Below are 5,954 nucleotides of genomic sequence, written 5' to 3'. Positions count from 1 at the left end.
CTGGAATGTAGTAACACCATGTACACGAGTAGGATTTGAAACTTGATACCTAGTTGTACCCATCACCCAGTGTGATGGTGCCTAGACCCAAATAACCCAGGGTGGATTACAAACCAACAATGCAACCAATTCTGACAATCCCATACCCCAATCCTAATCCCTTGTCTGAAATCCGTACACACATGTTGGGTTAAGCCTCAATGTCATACCCAGATGTACCCATCACCCATTTGATGATTTGATGTACCCTTTAAAAACTATCGCAATGGTTCAAGGTTGGTTGTCGTCACCCACTTGCTTTGACCTTCTCATCTTACCCAGTTCCCCTTAAATGATAGATCAGCTGTGGGCTATATCTCGCCCCTATTCCTAATTGGGCACAATCACTGTTCATCCAAGTCTGGCCTGCAAGGCATCTCAACCCAATTCCTGCATGCAAAGTGACCTCCAATCTCACTCATATTCCCCCATGTAATGAGGATATTCCCAATTGGGCTCATGAGCGACATTGTATATTTAACACAAGGCTCGGATAAGAGTTGTCCCAATTACAGGGAGTCTCATTTTTGGAGTTGATAAAATTACAACGCTTGCCTGGCATGTGTTTGTGGTGATTCATGGGTACCCAGGAGGGGTGAAGGGGGAGAGATGTTTCCCCTTGACTTAAGCTGGTAATGGTGATGACATAACTGGGATCATATGTTACAACAGCTGGTAGGCCTCTTTATCCAATGTCTTTCATCCAGTTTGGAGTGGAGTGGTTGACTAGTGCGTAAAACGCTCGCCTTTCACCACTGTGACCCTAGTTAGATATCCGGAGAGATATGTTTCCCCCTGACTTAAGCTGGGAATGGTGATGACGTAACTGGGATCCTATGTTACAACAGCTGGTAGGCTTCTTTAACCAATGTCTATCATCCAGTTTGGAGCGTAGTGGTTGGCTAGTGCATAAAACGCTTGCCTTTCACCACTGTGGCCCTGGTTTGATACTTGGCTGTGGTCATATTGTCGGCTCGGGTGGGATTGGAACCCATGCCCGTTGCCATTCTAGACCAGTGGGCTTGCCTGGTAACCAGAGTCGGCTCAAGTTTGACATTGTAGCAGCGAGTATCGCAATGATTTAATAGATAATACTTGTCCTCTAATACTGCACGGGTGGGATTTGAACCCATGACAATGAGAGTAGATGTCACCTTGCCCGGTAGCTAGAGGCAGCTCAAACCCTTGAGGGTACTGCAACTATCTCGGTGACTCTCGGTCATATTGTGAATACGGACCGATGAGCTCCTGATCAGGGTGGCCATGGCAACAGACACAACAGCCAGTAGATGCAGATTACCAGGATGCGGTTTACTGGGTTACTCACCCAACTAAGGCTGCCATCTTAGGCAAACATTTTAAGCTAATTTGATATGACCTTTGAGGGAGACATTGTATAATACAATGTCATACTGCCGCTATTTTGAGTTGAAATTGTGGTGGACAAAATGAAAATTGGTGAATCATAGAGCCTTTTTGTCAAAACCACGGCTTTCGACTTTGGTTCCGTTAGTTATTTTTGAAATCATGCGCTTTGGGTATGGGGTGTCAAGTTGCGGAAAAAGGCCTAAGCTGGTACCAGAAGATACCATAACAATAATAAACGGATCCTTTGAAAAAAGTTATCAAAATAGCCCCCCATCCCCTTACCCCTCTCAGAAAAAAAAGAGTCAGTTTAAAGATTGCTAAGCATCTTCTTGAAAATACTTTGAACAAGGAGTTGAGGTATTTTCCAAGCCTAGGCTTGCTCGCCAGCTCCTGCTTCCACTCTGTCATCAATTTTGGAGCAGTGTGCAGGCCTGGAATTTCATCTCTGAGAGGGCAAGGCCATTTTAATTTTGCATAGGGCACTACTTCAACTTGAAAATCTGAAAGTCTAGGGGACACTTTTAAAGGGGCACTAAGGCCAAGACCAGGGTCAATAGGGGTCTTATCCTCTGTGGCCTCCGCCTAATTCCAGACCTGTTTTTGCATTTTGGACGGTGCTTTGAAACTTTTGGTTCTGTTGTATAAGTAACGTCCCTCATAGTTACTTATTGGTCGGTAAGGAGTTACTTATTCATTACCAGCCCATAGTCATTGATGGGGATATTGCTTGGTTCTGTTGTATAAGTAACTTCCCTCAGAGTTACTTATTGGTCGGTTTGGAGTTACTTATTACCAGCCCATAGTCATGGTCAGGATATTGCTTAATTGGATGAATATGCCAGATGGTCTAATCCTGGGTTAACCTAGAAATCAACAGAATCAACAACATAATGTAGACAAGAATGCTAGAGTTGTGGTGGCGGGACGGAAGGGAAGGGGTAGAAGACGGGACTGAGGGGACGGGGGACGGGGGACTGGACTTAGGGGGGAGGGGTTGGCTTGTATGACAGAGGCGACATGAGTTTGTGTGATAGGCATTTCAATGAATCACTTCATGGTGTGTCATGCCTGTGGAACTGATTTACTCTTTACTTTGTGAACATTAAGACGGGCCTTTTCTCCCTTGAGAAATATAAGCTTTAGCATGGTTTATTGAAAGTTGTGCTAAACCCCTACACAATTTTTAGATGCCCTGAAATGCTGTCTCTGGATTAGGGCCTTGTAGCTGTGGAGGTAACTAGTTGTACTGCTAACAATATGAACACTTTGGATGCGATAGAGACATTTTCTAACAATGTCTTTTCGTCCATAAGAATTAGATGAAACTTAAATTAACTTGTGCCAACATGATCACTCAAACATAACAACTTCCCATATTTTGAAGCTTTACTGATGGGCCAAATACAATAAAATGTCGGTCTTTACATCCGTGCTCGAAAAAAAAACCCCGCCTTTCCATTTAGAGGTGCGTGGGGAAACCAGACTGTGAAACTTTCAACTTTGTCCTTGACAAAGTAAAGTTGAACATTCAAACCCCTTCCCTGAGCCCCCCCCCCCCCCCCCCCCACATTCTCACCTGGAAGCAGCTCATTAATCATCCGATGATTCATATCTAGACTGTCACGTTCACGACCTCTCTAAAGATTGACAACGCGCCGGACAGAAAGAGAAAAAACCAAGAGTAATGTCTTGGGGGATGTATCGTATAGTAGCGTAGGCAACAAGGCACTAGGGTCTGGTATTCCATAGAGGCCTTGGATTCTAGTCCACTGGTTCTGACCTTGTTTTGCCCTGGATTGACTTTGATTGGCTGTTCCTGATTAGTGGCTATGGCTGTACATGTACCACCATGCTAACTACCAGTGATGTGATTTCTCAGGTTAAACCAGAAATCAGGTTCTGATGGACTTTATTATACCATTCTATTCTGATTTTGACGCCCAGGCTAGGAGTCTGGCAGTCGTTGGCGTTGTTGCAGTTGTTGTTGTTTCCCAGTGACCGTTACTGGACTCTCTGAGCGTTCGGTGGAGTTGTTGTTTCTCATTGACCGCTACTGGACTCACTGTCGTTGGAGTTGTTATTGTTTCCCATTGACCGTTACTGGACTCACTGATGTCCTGTAGTTTCTGTGATAGATGTGTCTAGTCATTGATGACACACAGGAAAGTGGATTACAAAGTTCATTCCCTCACAATCAAGCCCCCCCCCCCTCCCTAACCTTAAGCCTCATCCACAGCGAGGAACCCTCTGTTTTCAGACAAGGGTCCAGTTTCATAGAGCACAACAAAATCATGCTGACCAGCCAAGTTGTCTCATCACATGAACAGTTTGCGACTGGTACATGTATACTGGAACTAGCTTCTGCTTTAGATGGCCTCTTTGAAAATGGTAGTATAACACACTGTGAGAAATTACTTCCTCTGTAATAGTGCAATTTTAGAGAAAGAGGAAATTTTCATCCAAAATTGTTAATCTGAGGAAGGCTTTAGACATGAAGCCTTACTAATTCATCTGAAAGCATTTAATTTTATGCAACAAGGGTGTTTCTCTTTCATTATTGTTAATGTGCGACTTTGATGACCAATTGAGCTCAAACTTTCACAGGTTTGTTATTTTATGGAATTTTGGGATACACCAAATGAGGATACTGGTCTTTGACAATAACCAACTCTGCCTTTAACGTAGTTAGGACAGACTGAATGTATTAATATAGCCCAGCATGCACCTTTCAATCAAGTGCAACTTTGATGACGTCATATGCCACAGGAACCTTAGTTGGTTATCTTAAAACCATGGTTGGCCAACCTAGGTCCATGGGGGCATTGTACTCCTTAAATTTGCTGCATTTTTACGATAACTCACCTTTGTTTTTTGTCACGTAAAGTTCACGTCACACACCCCTAACCGGCTACCAGTAACCCCAGCTGGCCCCCAGTTTCCAAAATGTCTACCCCTATTATGGTTTCCAGATGTAAACCTTATCAGCAGACTATCCTGTCGGACTGATTTCTCCAAAACTGCTAAGTAGACATTCCCACTTAGCATCAGTGCATGGACAACCATCCAAAGTGATGATACCCACAACTGCTTAGGTACTCAATAACACTTGCTAAGCAAGTTTTCAAAGCAAGCGCTTTTAGTCTTGTGTTACTGGAGTTTGTTTGAGTGAGGGATGCTTCGGGCTTCTGCGATCAGTCACCTCTTGTCGCTGGGGATTTGCGCTTGTCCCTCGGTGATGTTCATTGATTAGTCCAGGAAAACAAGAGGGGAGGTTCGAGGAAGGAAGGGGGTTGTACGCTCTAATTCATCCCAAAAGACTTTACGTGTTTGGAGACGACACTCCAAGGTGTGACGTGGAGTTACTTAGATTTTTTTTCATATATGATATTTATACCCATCGCAATTTAATCCTCCTTATGTTCGGACTTTCAGTCGCCACTGAGATACTCTTTTTGATGAGCTGTCCAGGAAGTGGACTGGAAAGTGGAAAGGGGGGGGGGGTAAGCTGAGAGGGCCAGGGCGCTTGCTATCTTTACTCTTTGAAGAGAGGCTTCACGGCAACTTGGGATGATAAGTAATTTTTTTAAATTATTGCAGATTTGCAAAGTTTGATGTTTAGTTTCAAGGGACAAATACTGTGTGAGAATATTTAGAAACTTTTCATAAAACCAAGAAGTAGATTTTACCTCTCATCTGTAGTATTTTTGTAGTGTATAAAAATTAATCTTGTATGAAATTCAATAATGATCAAGTGCCTTATTATATTGATTGGTGTGTACATGTACTGTGTATGGGGTGACGCAGTGGTATCTTTCCCCACCTTCAATTGCTCGTGATTTTGTCTCCATCTATTTGTTATTTTTCAGCAAATAATTTTGTTACCAACAAGATTTCAAAGCGGAATCTGTACTAAATTAAAGCGGTTTAGACTTAAATTTAAATTTAAAATTCTCTTTTCCCAAATATTTGCCTTCCCTTCAGTGCTGCTATTATACTGTTTTTTCTACATTTTAATACCAAGATTGTTTGTGATATGTAATAAGATACTGACGGCGATTTATAAATGCTTTTAAGGTAAATAGCTATTAAAAGTGTAGGTGAGTGACTTAAAATACTTAATGCTTTGTAGTGTTTGAACGCAGGGTTTATTTACATTTGAAGTAGCCTTTCCTTTGAAATGCTTAATTTTAAATTCAAGCATGCTTTATACATTATTGATTGGCAAAAACCATAGAGTTGTGCGCTAGGAAAAACATGCACTATTGTCCTTTCTATTGCAACGCCACAGCCCAAACTCCCCCAACCAAGGTTGGAAAACTCTGGAAACCCATAAATTTAAAACCCCCAAAACAGATCACCAGAGTTTGTAAAAATGTCACACAATAACCAAAAGTAGTGTCGAATTTGTCGGCTACAAAGCAACCAATCATAAGATGTGATTTTTATTTATTTGAAAGTTTGCAGAAATGTTGTGTCACAACATCTGTGAACAAGATTGATAGGTTTGCTAACATTTGCTTGTCTGTGCCAACCAGCGTGGTTTTTTT

The sequence above is a fragment of the Asterias amurensis genome, chromosome 18 (assembly GCF_032118995.1).
Source record: "Asterias amurensis chromosome 18, ASM3211899v1".
NCBI lineage: Eukaryota > Metazoa > Echinodermata > Asteroidea > Forcipulatida > Asteriidae > Asterias > Asterias amurensis.
Note: the sequence above shows the minus strand (reverse complement) of the source record.